General features: G+C 51.0%; 1 protein-coding gene and 1 long non-coding RNA gene across 3 annotated transcripts in view; both read right to left on the bottom strand.

The window, feature by feature from the left end:
• The window catches only part of NEURL1B (neuralized E3 ubiquitin protein ligase 1B), a gene marked incomplete at its 5' end in the record, with an annotated part of 117,338 nt that overhangs the window by 39,403 nt on the left and 58,838 nt on the right, over positions 1 to 19,097 (bottom strand). The window lies entirely within an intron of this gene.
• On the bottom strand, positions 14,416 to 16,604 carry LOC311444766. Its single transcript, XR_014698052.1, has 2 exons — positions 16,191 to 16,604; positions 14,416 to 15,569 (listed from the first exon to the last, which is right to left on the bottom strand). It is a non-coding gene; the product is annotated as an uncharacterized lncRNA (long non-coding RNA).

The following is a 19,097-nucleotide window of genomic DNA, read 5'->3' as shown; positions in this document are numbered from 1 at the left end:
AGAGACAAGCAAAGCCTTTTGTTCTGCACAGGTGAACACACCAGGGCTGCGTGGCTGCTGCTGCTCCCTGTGTGAGCCCCAGCCCTCACAACAAACCTCATCTCCTGGTTTCCACGCATTGTCCTTCCGGAGCCGCGGCATCGAATCCTGAGCCCATGTGCATAACACTGCTGCCTTTATCCCTAGCCCGGGGAACACGAAATCAGATGACAAAGAATCCAATCTCAGCTGTCCTCTTCAGGGCAGAACAAGGCATGATTTATAGATTTATATACACACATGCCCATCTATTCATCCTCTTAGCAAACAGTTCATGAAGTGTGCCTTAAGCCTTTCTGAATCGGGCAATTCTCTGCTTAGACAATCAATCCCTAACTGAGAGCCTGCAAGGAAAGACATCATGTTGCAGGAATGCTGCAGAAGCTGTTGCATATACTGTTCCCTTTGTTGAGAATAGCATCTTTGCCTTGGATATATTTTTTTTTTTCTCCTTAGCCATTTAATTTCATGAAACAGGGCCCGGTTCCAGCAGGCAAGAAGAACATAGCTAGATTTTGCTTCTCCTTTCCTGAAAGGCTGAGAAACCAGATTTTCAAAATGTGCTTAGTGGGCGTTTGGTGGGACGAATTCTCTCCCCTCGTTCGGCATTTTTGAGACCGAGCGAGCACTAGCTACATTGCATATGGTGCCTGGTTTTTCTCCTACAGCAGGTAGCCCAGGGAGCTACAGCTTCCCCTGCTAGGAAACCAAAAAAAATCTTAGTAGCTGTTTTAATTCAACAAAAAAAATCCTGCAAGAGGTTTCAGGTTAGAGCTTTTGTGAAAAAGGCTCGGTGCAGAAATTATGGGGAAGAGGTGTCGGAGCTTGCATGTAGAGACCATGCAAACCAAGGGTGATCCCACCGTGGTAATCTTAAACCACTGCACAACAACTGGTGAGAAGCCCTGGCTGGCTCACCACGCCAGACATTTACCCCCTCTGTTTGCAGAAACACAGCCAGGTCTCCGTGTGCCATGGAGAGAGGGTCAGGAGAGCGGGTAAGGAACAGGCGAGAGGAAGGGAGCAGAAGGATCCCTAATGAATGACGTTCTTGTTTCCACGCATCCTTATTAACAGCACAAAAAGGGGAGAAAACAATTGCCGAGATGTGCTACATCTGCAGAATTGTCTCCAAATTAAATGCACGTCGAGGTGCTATAAGGCATTGGTAGTTCTTAAAATGTGCCGGGTTTTTAGGTGCCTATTTTAGAGTCTTCCTAGGAGATAACAGCCTAAACCTGCTATCTCAGCTATTAAAGAAAGAGATGCGATTGCAAATCAGCAACAAGAACCCCTCTGAGACTCAGCAACCTGGACTGGAGCAAACAGCCCCGCAGCCAGGAAAGGCAGCTTTAAAAAGACTCCATCACACAGCTCCACTTTCTAAATCTTCCCTCTACGTTTCCTACTCTAGGCAAGCCCATCAGATCATGGGGAAGCCCTTTTCCACCAGCCTGCTGCTGAAAACCATCCTTTTGGCCACGACACACCTCTGCATCGCCCAGCTTTCGGCTCTGCCTCCTCGCGGGTCACTGTCATACCTGCTACACGTGGGGCAGGACCTGCACGGTCCCAGCTCAGCAGACGTCAGCTGAGAGCAGCACCAGAGCTCCTGGAGAACATCCACAATGCCAGGTAGCTGTGCGATGAGCCTGGCCACTGTTGGCTGTTTTGTTTGGTTTTTTTTATTATTATTTTTCCGTGAGCTCAGTGACCCGATTTACAACTATTGACCCACGTTTTAATTTTTAACAGGCAATTTCTCATAATGAATCCCGACCCTGTGACTAAATGGGCACTGCAGGGAGGACCACCAGCTCAGGCAGCACTGAACTCACAAGGCTCTGTCCCTGCAGGCACTCAAAACCTTGACCTTGCACCAACTGAGACCCAATCCCAACGTAGGGCGAGTTTTCCTCCCATAAACAAGACTGGGATCTGAACCTTGATCCCTTTTTCCCTGTGACTGGGAGCAGGATCCAGGCTTTCTCTTCCCCTTGAGAGGCACTTGGAGATAGGCAGCTGACAGACAGCTACTACAGTGCCACGTGGATTTGGGGATGTTTACAAAACTGCAGAAGCCAGAGCTGTCTAATAAAGGCAGAACGCTGAATTCATTACGCCCCCAGACTGGGTTTGGGCTCAAAGAAATTTCAGATGAAGGGGATGTTACGAAACTTAATAGGACATTAAAGCCTTTCTTCTGCCGTGCCAAAGAGCCAGCCTTGCAGCCTGACATTTAACACTTCCCTTTGAAAAGCTCGAGCCCCATTCCAGGCTTTGCACACTCACACAGACCCACCCTGACAAGTCACGTAGCCCATCGCACCCGAGAGGTTTGCACCAAAACAGCCGGGGGAGGGACAAGAAACAAGGTCCCAGCTTTTTGGTGCAGCCAGTGGCACGAGTGTGCCAGCAGTGAGCCGAAAAGCACACAAGCACTTTGGAAGCAGCAAGGAAGGTGAGCAAACCTGAGAAAACCAGCAGGTTTTCATGGTGTGCTCCTGGCAGCCTCACCAGGGGGATGCTCAGGGCCAGCTGCAGGTAGGACACCGGGGCAGACGTCTTCACCTGGCCATCTGTCCTCATCTGCTGAGCATTACGAGCGAAACAACATGGGTCAAAACACCTGCAGAGCCGGGCTTTTGTAAAAAAGAGGGAACTGAGCACTGAGGAAGAGGCTGTGGTGGCTCTGCAGCCATCAGCTTCCAGCAGCTTAATGCAAGGAAGCTGTGCTGGTGGGCAGAGCTCGGGTGAGACATCCAGTCCCTGCATCTTCCAGCCGGCTCCGCTCTTTTACCCTCAAACCAGCTTCTCCCTGGCAAGCAGCTTCGCAGCACCAAGTCCCTGCTTGCAGCAGACAGCTTTTTTCACCAAGCACCAAGTCCAGCTCATCTCTCTTTGCTCTGAACTGGGTTTGCTCAGGGTAGGAACTGGACTGAGCTTCGGGAGGAAATCAACAGTAAATCCGTCACCGATTTTCCCATGGCCATGAATTCTCTCTGTTTATTTTAAAAAACATGCCTATTCTGAATGGAAGAGCACTCTATTACAGAAGAGTTTTATCTAAAGAGAAGAGGAATCTGTTATGTATCCCTGTGTCGTGAAAAGGAGGAGATGCTTCGCAGTACTTGTGATACAGCCAGGTAGGGAAGAGAACAGTTTGCGAGCCATCATCTCCGCTACCTGGCAAGGACTGAGCCTGCTGCCTTCACTCTGCTCTTGGCTTCCACTGGCCCATCCATCACCTGCCTCTTTAACTGGCAATGATGAGGAAATTATGCATGTGAGCAGCCATGTGCACTGCAGGGTGTAATTCCTAGCGTCCCAGAGCAAACATTTTTTCTGGTGCTAGCAGGTGTTTCCATCCTTCATCTGGACTTTTATGGAGAGTGCTGCTGGGTATCTCCCTCCAGCTGCTCCCACCACCAGCCTGCCAGCTGTGTGCCAGCTGATAAAACAGCAACGGGAAAGGTTTCTGGGGCATCTCGGCGTGCCCTGCCATCACCCGCAGAGTGGCATTGAAGGCTGGCACAGGAGGAAGGAGCAAGGGTGGTGAGCAGAGCAGCTGGTGGCTCCTCGCGTTCCCTCGGACCTGGTGGGTTGTGTCTGTGCTGCTGTGGGCAGGTTGGGACAAGTGGGTCTCTCAGCTGTTGTCCCCAAAAACGTCACGTTGGTCTAAGCCCTCCACGAGCAGAGGCAGCAGTCCCCTTTCTCCCTCCCCAGCGCTGCAGCAGCCGGTCACAGCGGTCAGGGATGTGGCCAGGGGCTGGGACTGAGCGAACTGCACCAAAGGTGCCCACAGCGAGCAGCAGCACGCTCGAGGCTCAGCCCTGCGGCTCCAAGCAGCAGCAGCCCAAAGAGCTCAGGCTGTGCCTCCTCAGGAGGCATTTTCGTGGTTCTTTTTCCAGGCATCTCAGCACTTCACGAGACACAAACAAGCCTCGGAGCACCCTATGGAGGCAGGGGCTGCTGCACTGCGTTTCTGCAGGGAGAAACCGAGGCGCAGAGATGCCACACAGCTGGGAAGGCACTGGGAAGGCCTCCTGCTGCGTGGGTTGGGGCACCCAGGCTTCTCTGTAGGGGCAAGCCCCTTGCACAGCTCTCCTGGGGCATGAGGACTCCAGGTTAGGAAGCACCAGGACCAGAAGTGGTTCCCCACAGCAGCAGCCCTTCACACGACGGGACTGCCGCACCGCGGGGGGACAGGGCTGCCCAGGTCCCCGTCCGCACTCGGTCTGGCTGCAGTCACACTCAGCGTTACACTGCGATCCGCCAGTCCCCGTCCTTGAAGCAGCAGGGGTTTATCAGCAGGATCCGACCTACAGCGTCCCCCTGCATGCCTCTGGGCCACACACAGCCCTGCGCATCCGGGGGCTGCAGCGCTGCCCTGCCCCGGTCCTGGAAAGGACTCGGGATTTTCTGCGTGTGGAACAGGCTCTGTGCCGGGGCAAGCTTCACGTCGAGCTGCGAAACGACTTCCATCTCTGAGCCATACCAGCCCCGGGAGCCAGCTCTCCAAAACCCCAAAAGGTCAGACCACATAGCTCTGCAGTGTTTGGTATTTCTGGGTTTGCAGCCATGTAGCGTCCCCAGGAATTAGAGAGGCAGGGTCCCAAGTCTCTCTCCGAAACAAGGCGAGCCGCTGATTAACAGAAATGGAATAGGGAAAAACAGGACATGTGTTTACTTTCCTTATTTCTTTTGCTGTAATTGTTCCAGACCTGTCCAAGGAAAGCATCCCTCAGGGCTTATCGGAGCAGCCACCGCAAAGGAGAACAAAGGAAACACCAATCATTTCCAGTAAATCAAAAAATGACAAGCTTTAACCTTCAGGAGAGAACAGATTCCTGCAAAGGGTTGGGCCGCCCTGTCTTTGAGTTTCCTTTTCTCCAGTCCCAGTTTCCTAGCAAAAGTTTCCTCAAACAATAGAGATTGGCATCAAACGTAAAACAAAACTAAAAATCAAAATTAAAACACCCTCCTCGCACAAATAGGCTGAAAATGGAAAGAGGTGGCGTGTCCCTTGGGAGCAATCGGTTACTCCGAGGAGCTCACGGCGAGCAGCGCAGCCCCGCTGCACCATCACGAAGGGCTGGAGGACGCCTCTTGGCCCCCTCTCCCTCCCTTTCTGCATGCAGGAGAGATATCGGGGACCAGGACGTGGCTGCTCACACCACAGAGGCTGGGAAGGATGAGGAGGTGCTCAGAGCGGGGGCACAGCCTTCAGGCACCTGCTGCACCCAGGCACGAGCTCGGAGGGGCTGGGGGCCCACGCATCGCTCTGGGAGCTGGGCGCAGCCTCACCCTGCCCCTCTGTTTGGCACCGATTCCCTCCGCAGTTCTTCTCAGCTCACGTGTGTATGCTCAGACGTAAAGCAGACTTAGAGAAGTCTCTAAAGACAAAAAAGAGCTAAATGAAGATATTCGGGCAATGAGGGATTGGCCCAGACGCCACGGCTGACCCTGCTCTCCTTTCAAAAAACCACCAGGTGCTGACCAGGACTCCCATTTATCCAGTGGGAACGAACGGGAAGCCAGCCCAACCTGACGACACGCTGGGTTAAAAGTATCTCCTGAATCAGGAGGAGTAAAGAAACTGCACACAAGCACACACACCTGTGACTATCAGAAAAGAAACCATGCAAAGCTAAGTAACCGAGAGACCCTTTGAGAGCGGCAGATGTTAGATACAGCTGGGTAATTGCTCGGGCTGCTGTAAATCTCAACTCAAGGGCCTCTTTTTCATGGAGGATGCTTTTCAAAGCCCCACAGAGAACAAGAAGTCCTTCCCTTTTTACTCACACATCCTTCCACCTAGAAAAAAAACAAACACAGACATCTCAAAACCTTTTCTGGGGAACAAGTCTCCACTCTAGAGTCGCATCCAGGGCAGAGCTGAGGCGCAGCAGCCTCGGGATGGGCTGTGCAGAGTCACCACGGCCAGGCTGAGCTTTGTAACCCACATGCAGCTCTCCCTTCCCCTCATCCCAGCTCACCCTCCATTGTTTTACCATCTTTTAATCTACCCGGGCAGTTACCGATAAGAAAGGTTTGTTCTCTGGGAAAAAAAATGCCTCGGTAGGCTGCAGCTGAAGCAAGAGCTGTGAAGGGGTAAGCTGCTGCTCCCAAGAATGCGCCCCAACCTGAAGGACGGGCTGGGCAGAAGTCTCTGCTCTCAGCTCTGCTGGAGCCAGGACTTACTCACGCTGATGTTGGCTCTGCACGGGCAGCGACTCCTGCAGATGTGAGCGAGTGCAGTGGGCCGGCTTGAGAGCCCCTGCAGCTCAGCAGCCTGCCCCGGACAGGGGATGGTTCACTCTTAAAATAAAGATAAAATCGAGGGGGTTAGAGCAAAGTGGAACTTCTGCTATTTTCCCAGTTGGCAGAGATTTGCATGACAGCAATCACGGAACAGAAGGGAGAACAGGCTTGCTAAAGCAAGGAGCAGGTGATGAAAAGGTAAGAGAAAGCCACCAGAACACCTCAACCACGATAGGAAAGGTAAGAGAAAGGCACCAGGAGAACCTCAACCACCGTGCTCCCACGGATTGAGCTGCCAGCAGGGCGAGCACAGCACAGGACACCAAAAGCTCATCTGTGCCTCCCCAGGGAGGTCAAAGCCGCGTCCCTCAGCAGCCACAGGTTTCCCTAGGAGAAAAATACGGCTGTGCTAACATTGCCGTGTAAATACCCACACATTTCCCTCCCTTCAGCGAGCCAAGCCGTGGTAATTAGGATACCCCAAGCACTGAAGCGCCGCACGCTGCCTGTCCTGTTGGTGCTGTGCTGGAGCAGTGACCCACGCCAGCAGCTCACCGCTCTGCTGCAGCCACCCAGCTGCCCAACACCAGGTAGGAGACGTCCCCTGCTGCCCCGACAGTGGCCCTGCCTGCACACAGGGATGTTTTCAGTATGTTTGTTTTCTCTGTAGAGAGGAAAAGGTGGTGGTTTTATGGCAGAACCATGCCTTGAGGGTTAGTTTCCAAAGAGAATTGAGCTCCCCTGAGCCATTTGCCACCTCTGCTGGCGGCTGTCTGCTAGGGGCAAGCCACTGAGGGTCATCTCTGTGCCGTGGACATCAGCCCTTATCGGAGCCATCCACCCCTCAGATGGGATGGGGACCCCTTCATTAATGCCAGGTTTCCAGGAGCTCCAGCAGCTCCAGACGAGGGCTGTTCCCAGCGCTACAGATGCCGCAGCAGGTTGCAGCTTATCTGCAGGAGGGCAGGAAATCACCAGGGAAGGAACTTGGACTTGGGGTGATGAACCGAGCACAGCACCCGTATCTCTGGAGTCTGCTCCGATAACAGCCGCCAGCTCCTGACCTGCCAAAACCTGGCTGCTGGAAGAAAATTGCACGTGAGGGAACAAAGCTCCCACCCTTCGCTTTGCAGATTCACCCAGCACCAAACTCAAACTCCCCATCCGTCAAAATCCATCATCCCCAATACCAACCACAGCCCCACAATTTGCTGCTCAGAGGCTCCAGAAAGGAGTTCACGGCCCTGAACCCTGAAAAGTCTCACTGAAAGAGCCATCCATAGATGCTACTCCCCGAGTAAAGTCTCCAAAAGCATGCCTCCAAACTGCATTTGTGCACGGGGCCAGTGTGAAATTGAACCAACTGAAGTGAAATCAGATCTCAGGAAAAACTGCTAACAGGGAATTTGTTAAAGCCCTGAACCAAAGAGGCACCTTCTCACTACAGGCTCTGTTTTTTCTCATAGCTATGCTGGAGTTCACCATGCTCCTCTTCCTAGTCCTGCTCCAGTGAGCTCTCGCTGAGGAAGTGCTGGGTTTTCCCTGCCAAGAGTGAATGAAAATGAAGTGAATTCTCTGACAAGTGCTCAGCTACAAGAAAAAAGACATCTCACAACAATAACAAAGCTTTGGTCCAAAAACTCAGAACCACGGTGGAAAGAAAAGGCTTTTCATCGCCATTTCACATGCTCTGATACAAACTTTGCCAGCCTAAACCAGCCATGCCAGTGAAATAAATTCACTGGTCTTTTAATCTCACCTTTCCTTCCCTCCAGGTTGGTTTTAACCCAGGTCACTTATCTAATCGGCTCACGCACCTGCACACCAGGGAGGAGCTGGTGCAAGGGCAGGACAATCAGCGAGAGTGCTTCTTCCCGTGGAAGCGGTGGCTTTTACCCCTCAAAGTGCCCTTGGGTCCTTTCTGTGCCAGCAAGGGCACCCAGCATGAGCCAGTAGCAGTGCAAGAGGGAAAAGTAACTGCTGCCATCCCCCTGCTGCTTCTCTGCGGGTCAGTCCCTGCTGCCCTGAATGGTTTTGGATGTTGTGAAAATAAACAGTAATTTATTATACCCTCTACCCTCATTTAATTTAGTTTCCTTTAGGAAGGACCTCTGGAGACCAGCCTGCCTGCGTGAGCCATCGCCCCGTTCGTTGCAGTGCTTTGGATGATGTCTCGGGCTCTCCCCGGGCTGGTGTGGAAAAAGGGTCCCTTTTAAGGAAATGCTAATGGGGGTGAACCAAAAGGATTATTCTTAAAATTAAGAAAAGAGATGGAAAGAGAGAGAGCGGCCCTCATCTTTCATATAGATGAAACCCTGGGCTGCTGGAGGCTTTGAAATCCCATCCACAGAATCACTAGTTTTACCCCCTAACTTCTTGCATCCACAATATCGATGTGCTAGCATTGCTCTGTCATTTACCCCAGCCCAACTTTTCCCTTTCAAAGATGCAAAGCTTCAGCAGCTCCCAGGCCGTGGGGATGCAGCAAGGAGCAATGGAGCAGCGAGAGCAGAAGCCACGAGTAGCTTGAGGTGTCCTTCACGGAGAGCAGACTCCTTGGGAGCACGTGTGGGCTCCTGCGATGTGCCACGAGCATTGCAGATAGGCCTGAGGCCAGAAAGGGAGAGCTAGGGTAGCTGCCAGGTTCGTAATTTATAGGATGAGGATGGCATCCACGAGTAGTCTGCCTGTCCTCCAAGACCACGGATGAAGTCACAGAAGAGGAGGAGAGTCACGAAACAACACACGGAATATTTATATGTACACGAAAGCCCAGAAGGATGTGCTCAAGCCTCTCTTTAGGGCTCCAGGGAAGTTGGCAGAAAGTTGGGCATCTCTTTGTTTCTTTTTTTCTGTGCCTACCATGCAGTTCAGGCTGCGAGCTGAACAGGCTGAGAGGCGCAGCGCCAAGACAGAGGACTCTCACCTTGGGGAAAAAGAAAGCTGCAGGCTTTGGAGAGAGTTAAAACGCCTCTCTTGGGACAGGTTTCCCAGTTCCCCTGAGCCAGTCTTATTTTGTGTGCCAACAGGCAAAGTACAAATCCCCACCTCCGAGCCCGACAAGCGTGGTGTGTGCTGCTGTGGGTGCATCTGTGTCTATTCCTGCCTGCATACCAGGCCTGGGGGAGCGCTGCTGCAGTTTGCCCCTTTGGGGACAGCGATGCGGCTGGTATGCAAGGGCTGGAGACAAGCAGCAGCCCTGGTATGTGGCATCACCCAGCCTCTGCTCCCTTATGCAGCCCTCTGATCTCGCCCCTACCTTGGTGTCCCGGGCACGGCGTGTGAAGCATTCAGCAGCAGGGCAGGGTTCACGTCTCTGCAGCCCTCGCTGCTGGCTCCCATCCCCTTCCTTGCCAAACCAGGCTGACATTCCCTTCCCAATTGTTTCAGTAAAACCGCCCTGGGAGCCTTGTGAACCAAGGAGAGAAAACAGGTCCAGCTCGGAGAACAGCAGGCTCCTCTCCCATTCACAGTGCAGGTGCAGTCAAGTAAGGCTTGGCACAGAAGTGGGAATAACGTGGTGCCGCCGGCAAACGGTTTATGATATAAATCTATTGCTCTGAATCAAATCTACAGGGCAGCTTGTGGTGGCTAAGCACAACTTGATCAGGGCCCAAGGAAAGTAGTCCTGGTGCCAGAGAGGTGCTGTGCCCAGGCTGCCCTCGTCTGCCAGCCCCAGCCCCTGAAACAACCGGAGCACCTGCCCTGGGCTAAAGACATTTCCAACCCAAAACTTAGAGATAGAAAGGACACACTTGGAAAAAAGAGCCCTAAAAACACTCTCGTGAGATAGGCAGTATGTAGAAATAACTCAAAATGTTCAGTCCTTCTTCTTCTTAGCCCAAGGCATCCATCACTCGGAAACCCAGGAGCCCACACACGTCCAGACCATGCCTGTTTTCTGCCTGACTCCTGACTGCACCATCAAGGTTTAAGAGAGGATTTCTTGCTACGTCCTACAGAAGTCAACGGGAAAGCTGAGAGCAGGGTCAGTTCCTTCTGTTAGATTTGGGCCTAGATTTAGGCTCCTCTCATTCCAAGTACCGAGCATGGCTGTAACCTCAGCTCAGAGAGCTGCTTGAGGCTGACAGATTAACATGGGCAGAAGTTGGTGTTTCCAGGGGGTCAGATATTTTCCAGAAGACAGCATTGCTCCCACTTGCATGTCAGCCTTAAGTTGCACAACAGAGTTAGCTTCATCCACCCACTTGCTCCATGTTCTCAGGCTACAAGAACAGCTTCATGTGAAGCACCAGTGACACAACTCCTAGGATGAAGGGGTTTTCCCACAAAGCATCCCACTTTCAGGGGAATTCAGAAGGCTCTTGAACCAGTTCTGCCCATCCCAACCAGGGAAGGCCAGGCCAGCATGACACTGAGCAGGACAGTGATGAATATTGGCTGTCCTGAGCCGAGCAGCCTCTTTGGTTTTTCTACACCCACACAGCTGCTTTTCAGACGTGCTGAAGCTGCAATGCTAAGGCAGACGTTGGAAAGATGGATGGATGGATGGATGGATGGATGGATGGATGGATGGTTGGATGGATGGATGGATGGATGGGCAGGCTAAAATGTGTGAAACAAATGAGAGCTGCTCTTGTTCCTGAAAACAAGACACCTCACATTTGGCAAGAATATGCACCCGGTCTCAGCTGTTTTTCTGGTGGCCGTACCTGCTTAAAAGCACCTGGCTGCAGTCTGTCTCCCCTCCAGGGAACAGCCACCAACCGGCTACAAAACCATCCCATAGGGCACAATCTTTGATGTTGCTCCTCCTGTTCGCACACAGAAGTTTCTCTCTGCAGCTCCTAACGAGGCATGTAGGACCTTTCCCAAGGCATAATAAAACCTCATACGAGTACATTTTATCTCACCCTTCCCTACACCTTTCAAGCCTTTGCATCTCCCAGCAAACATCAGTCCTCTGGACCCCTGGGCCATCTTTGCCCTTTGGGAGATCTGTCTGAACCGAGACGCAGCAGCTGGTGAGGGACACATCCACCCAGCTGGGAGATGGCAAAAGAGCCGAGACCCCACAGCTGAGGGTCTCCTGGAAGCCACGTGCATCGGGGCACAAACCACACCGAGGTTTGTTATTTTTCCCGCAATGGCAAGAAGTGGCTGTGTGAGACTGAAGTAGTGCAACTCGCTGGGTTTTCAACAGGAAATCTATTTTGGGACCTAGGAGGAGGACTCCTTAACCTTCACTCTTGGAAGGAATTGTTGATGATCTCACTGCATGGCTATCAGTGTCCTGGGCCAAATTCTCCTTATGCTCTTGGACTTCTGATCAGCTAACAAAGCAGATGCATGAACTAATTAAAGAAGCAGAGCCTGTGTTTTCTGCTTCTTACAGCTCTATATTCAGTAGCTGGTACATGACACCTCGTGAGCTGATGCTTGTCTGTCTGTGATCTAAGATGAAAGAAACATTCACAAAATAATCCAGGGGGATGGGAGCCTGAACACTCTCTGCTCGGGCTGTTTCAACATATGGAGAAACAAAATCAATGACAGAATCCCAGATTCACAGGCCGTAGTTCTCAGGAACGCAATTACAAAAATAAGCTGATTTCTTCTGGCTAAAAGCACCTCATACCTGAGATGACGCCACCTGGAATTTGTAATCCGATTTTGCAAGAGGACAGACTGTGACCAGGTTCCACGGGTCTCTTCAATCCTTAATTACTATGGGATATTTAATCCTATAGTATGTTTCATGGGAGGCAGGAGACTAAAACAAAGCTGCGTTGGCTTGACACAGAAACAAGCACAAATGGTTCCAATGCCACTAACCTGTTGCTGTTTGACTTAGGCTCTCCAGCAATTTTTATTAGACACACACGAGGAACATCATTAAAAATAAAGTAAACTAACCTGTAATGTAAAAAAAGAAACCTTCTCTTCCCTGAGTTATTTATTAACCAGGTCAGAATCTGTCGAGGCTTTCTTAACTATTAACAAACAGTTCCCAAGATCAAGACAGAAGCCCAGACCAAACTGCACAATTTAATGACATAGATTCTGAAATTTATTGCTCTCCTTGGCCAAACATCGACCTGCAGCTGCACACCACCACCTCTCCCCCAGATCTCCAAGAGGAGCTCGGAGCTTAGGGTCCTGCTCCCTACAAACAGCGCTGCAGGGACTATTCCCAAGGTGAGGCAGGAATAAGCAGCTATAGAAACTTAAGGCAGACATAAACACGCGGTGAGGATGACATTCTCCTACACCCACTATTGAGAAACAGATTTGGCTGAGGAAGATGCCATTGCCTGCTTTAATACAGAAAATACACGGCTTATCTAGCAGGAAGCCAACAGACATGGCATGCATGGTAGAGCACGTCTTGGGAGAAATAATGACCAGGAAACCAAACCTCTCAGTGTTAAGTGCTTCTGAACACTCGTACCTAGGGGAGAAGAAGAGCAGATGGCAGCCGAGAGCACCGGTTCCTGCAACAGGTGAGCAGCTGCCCTCTCTGTCCCACGTGGGCTCTCAGATCTGCTCAGGAGCAGTGAGCCTAAAGCAGACGGTGAGGGTATCGTGTCATGAGCACTGCTGGATCAAATACAACAAGCCTATGAGAAAAGCAAGAACGTGAGTTTGTATCACAGCCTCTGGGGTCTAGATTTCTGGAGGTCAGTGCAGAGGAAGGTGTCATTTCAGCTTTCTTTTCTCACCCACCGCCTTTACTTTACAAGGGGTGCCTTCACCGGCCTCTCCAACACAGAAAATGTCACAGAACTGAGACGGACAGGAGCTGCTAAGGGTCACACATTGTGTTTTCAGCTGCGTGGGGCTGTGCCGTGCTGTTTGCCCCCAGACAAGGACCCTTTGACACCAGTGCGCTTCCAGCAGAGCTCGCTGCCGCTGCAGAATTGCTGACGGGCATCGGGGAGAAAAACCAGCACCAAGCTGGCTGCTCGTGGGCTCGGCTCCTTACCCTGCATCACACCTGGAAGAGTCTCTCCCCACCAGCCTCCTGAGAAGCCCCCTGCCACCGCTGCTCCAGCCTCCTCCCCAGCCCTGCCACATGTGGGGCCTTCATCCCTCCATCCTCCTCTCTCCTCTGCCGCAGATTTCTGCTCCATGTCTTATTCCTGCCCACCCTCCCTAAAGGAGGCTACATCCAGGGTTTAATCCCACTCGTTGGTGAGGCCCTGGGTGCATTTAAGAGGCAACCTGGATGACTGCGCAGCCACCTCTTGGTAAAAGCTCCAGAGCTGGTGGACGTTAGACGCCCTTACTAACATTTTGCTGTTAATACTCCTCACGATTTGCCCAGCTGTGCTCTGGGAAACATCCTTCTGGGCAGGATCTGCAGAGGAGAAGGAATCGGAGAAGCTGACAAGGCAACCAACTGGCCCGGTTTCATGCCCTGTAATGATAATTGCTTGTATGAGTGGAAGGGAAAACCAAGCCTGATTTGTTTACCAACAGACATATGTCTCTATAAAATAAAGAGGCTCAGCTGAATTGAAGGCTCCTTTGGGCAAGGACATGGCATTTACGTTATAGCTGTGGGCTCGAAGCACATGTCTGATGTACCATAAAAATAAAGATGTTCTCTTAACCATTATCTACAAAAAGCAAAATAATTAGCATTGCCAGAAAGCTCTGTTTTGACATTTCATTCCCCCTGCCTTTCTTATGGGTATCCTCAGGGCTGCTCCCAAAGTACTTACGAAAGACATTCTCTGCTTCTTCCCTTTCCAACCCCATCTTAGCATTTGGATGGTTCTGCCTTCCTTTGAGGCATAAATGGCATTTGACACGCACGCCCTCCACAAAGCCAGAACCACGGCACGGCTAGGTATGGTGCTGGCAAGCAGAAACGGCCTCGTTTCCTTTGTTTTGTCCCTAAAATTTCAAGCAACGTTATATTTTGCTCACTGAAGATGCCTGTGGTAGAAAGCTGAATTCTCACACAGATGCAGCTGCATCTGAAAACTAACAAGAACAATCTGGAAAGAAACCTTGCTGCACGCGTTGCTGGAAGGATCTCAGCAAGCTAGGAGAGGTCTTTCAGCAGAACAGAAACTGGGCCAACTCCCAGCTGCAGGTGGGGATCAGATAAGGAAAAAATACTGAGAGTAGAAAAAGGCTTTACACCATCATCATTTATTTTATTTTTTTTTAGTATGGTTATCCCATGTCTCACCTCCAAGTGGACACGATCAATTACAGCTATTTTCAGGATCCTTCAGCTGCAAAATGCCCGGCCACGGTCCTTTTGGAAAATGGGTTTTTCTTCCCACAGTCTGGAACCACAAGGAACAACAACTCTTGTCCCCGTTGACTTCATCCCTTTCCACTTGAAAAATATCAGCTTGTGCAACTTCCTCCCTTTCTTAGGGCCCACGTGCCAGAATGGCTCTGCCTTGTTCAACTTCTCTTCCAAGAGCATCATTAATACTTCCCATCAACACTAACGATGCCCTGGAAACACGAGTCCCTAATGAGCAAGGCATGCTCTGCGCTGCTCACGGAACAGAGCTCGAATACTGCAGGGTCCCAACAACTCCCTTTTGGCCTGCTGCGATGGCTCGCCCTCCTTGACACCAGGTCAGCGAGCTCTCCTTGGCTGTTCTAATTACAGTCCTACAAACTGCTGAAATTCCCCAGTCGTGGTGTGTGTTTTTTTTTTTCATCTTGGATCTTCCCTTGGAATAAAAAGTCACTGACTGGGACCAAGTTGTTGTGAAGGCATCAGGTGATACGAATCCAGGTGACAACTGTTGTTAGTTTAGCAAGCACATGCAATGTGTCAACGCAGAAGAAAGGAGGGGAGGTGTTGAGTAACAAATAAGTCATTTTACAGTCATTTTCTTAACAGTTGCCACATCTTCCATGCGCAGTTTTCTCCAGGCTCTTTATTACCCTGCTCTAAGTGATCGTCACTCCCTGGCTGCTGCCGTCGCTCCCACAAATACCCAGACGAGAACACGTTCCTACCTCAGCTCTTTCAGAAATGCCTTCACAACCCAAATTTCTTTGTTGATTATATATTGACCAAAAAACATTTATCTTTTGCTCCTGCTTCTCGGCAGCCATCGCCACCATCACTGGCTCTCCCACGTGGAGCCCACTGTCCCTTACCACACCAAAGTACGTGGGTATGGACAAAGCAGCGGTGTGTTTTCCCTCTGTGATTTTCAAAGTTTTGCAGTTCCTCAGGACAGAGGTTAAAACCCGCTGGCGACCACATCCTGCTCCCCATTCCATCAGGATTAACCCCAAGAGCTGTTTCAGTCAGTGGATTTCTTTTTTTTTTTTTTTTTTTAACCGAAGGGAAAAAATGAAAAACAGGACCGATGTCAGTGAATTTCTGCAATTCTCCTGCACACTGTTAGTTTAATTCCTGGATGCAGGATTTAAGAATACCAGATCACAGGCACAGTCTGCAAGGGAAAGCATAACTTCCAAAGCTCACAGCCTTTGGGATCTGACCTCCCCCTTGGGTATCAGCTAGCTACATGGGAGGGCAGCAGACGGGGCCGTTCTTTGGTGAGTAAGCACTAAGGCAAAGCAAACTCACTGCTGTTGTGACACAGGAGGAAGAATCTAGAAAAGCAAGAAATTTCCCCCCACACCCCTACCAAAAGGACTTTGTGCTCATTAAGTCAGATTTTGCTGACAATGTCCAAAAGCGTGGGGTTACCCGGGGGCCACTAGGCAGAGGTGTTAACCGCCCTGCTGCCTCATCTGATCCAGCTCACGAACCACAGGAGTTTACAAGGCAACGAGAGCGTGTGCTAGGTGATCCCACACCTGCCCTGATTTCTTCAGGAGGCAAATCTTTCTGCTATGGTACCGACATCCCTGACTCATTCCCCTGTAAAGGCCGTCGAGTGGCTGTGCAGCCCCACGAGCAGCTGACCTACCTCCTCGTCTCAGGAGTCTCAGTCACCTTATTGTCCAACACAGGTCCTGCTTCAGTTCGTGGAGCTGTACGGCTGTGCTAGGCTTCAGGAGACAGCTTTGTAGTGGTCAGAAATGTTTGTTTTAAGCTGTGCAGTTGCATCGTGCACCCTACAATATTACCACCCCCCAAGCACCTGGAACAACGATGTTCAAAGGTTATTTTCTATTGCTTGAGACTGGCTCTGGGTCTTGGTGATCCTGGTGGGTTTATGCCCATCTCCGCCCATGACAACACGGTTAAACTGTTGGCCCTACTTATATCTATATGTACCTTAGGATATTAGCCTGTTGTGGAGACCCTTCCCCATCACTGCACTCCACCTTGGTCCATATATCTGACCCTGCACTGCAGCTTTCAAGGTGTTTGAACCAGGAGTGGGTTGGCAACCACCAACCAAGAAGTTACGGTCAGGAAATCCGCTTCAAATCACCTTAAAACACAAATCAGATGGAAAAACAACTGATCACTCGCAAAAGCAAACCAGTAGCACTGACACCACCCAGGCCCACGAACACATTTGACTTACATTTCACGTGCACATTGCCAGAATCCCACAACCATGCCATGCTGCCATACCTTTTAGGCCGAGGGTCTAAAAATCCAAGCCTAACTTCAGAGAGCAGTTTGCAGATCGCACGCTATTCTCTGTGCTATTTTCACTCGCTTTCTAGTAAGACAGATCCTCATCCATCAAAAGAAACCCCATTTCTGCACGTATTTATCCCTAATCCCCTGCCAGGCCTTCAGAAAGCGTTGCTGTGGAGACTGGCGAGCGGCCACGAGCTCCAGCATGGCACAAAGAAAAGGACGAAGGTTGTGCCGTGCCGCTGCGGGGCGTAAAGCCCGGCCTGTTGGGAAGGAAATTTGGGGCTGAAACGCGGCATTTTGGGGCTGAATAGAAAGGACAGCTACCCCTGAGGCAGCTGGGCAGAAAGAGTGGCTCTCAGCTGGCCCCGTCAGAAGGCAGGAGCTATGTGGGATAAAAGTTGCACAGCTGCAAAGCGGAGATATTCTGGGCTAGCATCCCTTGAAGTCAATGCCAGGCTTTCCACTGGCTTCACTGCACTTTGGATGAGAGCAAAAGGCAGCTCTCCTTCACCCCAGTGCTTTGAATTGCCAGACTTTTTTCTGAGGGGAAGAAGAAACCTAATTAAACTCCCCATTAGGGAAGAGACCAAGTGAAACAGATTCTGAAACCTTCTTGGTCCTGGGTGAAGGTACATCTTTACCTCTGTGCTGCTGTTCAGATCTGGGAAAGGAAAGGGAGGAAAAAAAGATCATCAGCTAAAGATTTATCTCAAATCAAGACCCATGATCTTGTTACCAAGGTATTTGGGATGTTAAAAAAGACAGACTTCTGTGGGTGGAAACGAGCAAAAAAGATCAACTGAGACTCTGGTTCCATGTAGCTGCCTTCAGTAGAATGCAGTTGGAGAGGGAGAAAAAAAAGAAGTCCCTAAGCAGAGAAACTCAGAAGATGTCAGCAAGCTGGCTAAGGAAGAGAGTGACCCTGACACCAGAAGATCTCCTGCTCCTTACTGCTAGGCTGAAGGCTGAGCCACTTCTTTTTAGGAATTGCCACAGACTAGGAAGTGCCTCAAAATAACCCTAGAAGATATATAGGTATATGCACATGGGAGAGGGATGGAAGACAGGATATATCTAAGTACAGATCCTGCAGCCTTTAAGGCTTAGAGCCAAATCCACTTCCTGCTGTGCTCGGTCCCTGAAGCTCCCCAGCACTCAGGACTCCAGACTTGCTAAAATTGGGTACCTCCAAATCAACATTTTAAGTAAATCATGATTTGTGAAGAGGCAGAATGCATCTGGGACCTCAGCTGAAGAGCTGCCTCTTCGCTCAGCACATGAGAGTAGCTCCTGGGAAGCACAGGCTCCATCCTGGGTGTTTCTAGCTAAAAGAGGCACTCTGCAAAACAGGATTGCTTAGATGAAATTCAATTTCATATTAAAAGCAGGGGGAGCTTCCTTCTAGTCTGCAGCATCAAGAGCAACCTCTGAGCACCCTGCAAGCTGGCTGACACAGCCCTGCCTCACCTGGGTTTGGGATGTCCCTAGCTCAGTTCTTTGAGACGTTTCAGGACTGGGGCAGCACATCCCAATACAGCTGCGAAAAGTGAAAAACCATCAGTAGGTGAAAACACCCAGTTGTTGACTTATTTTCAGTGACAGGACTGCCGTTTTATTGGCCCCTGCAGCGAGGGCAGGCAGAGACAGAAGCCATGCAACCACACGAGCCCTTTCTTTGTCAGCCCAAGCTGCCTTCCAGAGATGCTGGTCCTGGCTCTCCAACCCCACGCTGCCCCACCAAACTCCATCCCGCCACGAGCAGGAGGGCTTCCTCATTCACCCATCTCAGCCTCATGTTTGGTCTTTCTTCCTCTGCGTTTGCTACCAAGGGCACAACCACTGCAGGCACGCGTGGATCCTTCTACCTATTGTGCCACTGCAATGCCTCCCTCTCTGCCAGCAGAAATCCCGGAGCAGAGGGGGGATCCCTCCAAGCACACAACCCAACACCTCCACCCCCACGAGTCTCTTCCTCAGCAGAAGCAGGCAGACACCTCCCCGCACGCCTCTCCATGAGCAGTGCAATGCAGCCCCCGCTGCTCTCCGCGGAGCACGAAGCCAGTTTCTTCAGCTCCGGGGGACATCCCTTCCTCTCCTCCCAGGAGGTGACATGAAAACGAGTGAGGGCTAGGGAAGATGCACGGAGGAAGAGGCAACCTCACTGGTTTCTAAGCTGCACGTTTTGCAATCCTCAGGTGTAGCAGGGAGGAGAGTCTCTCCTTCCCTTGTTCTCAGCCTGACAATACCACTGGTTCATCTCCCCCCCTGTTTGGTGACC

The sequence above is a fragment of the Aythya ferina genome (genome assembly GCF_964211825.1).
Source record: "Aythya ferina genome assembly, chromosome: 14".
Taxonomy (NCBI): domain Eukaryota; kingdom Metazoa; phylum Chordata; class Aves; order Anseriformes; family Anatidae; genus Aythya; species Aythya ferina.
The sequence above is the reverse complement of the archived record's forward strand: the minus strand, read 5'-3'. Positions and strand labels throughout refer to the sequence as shown.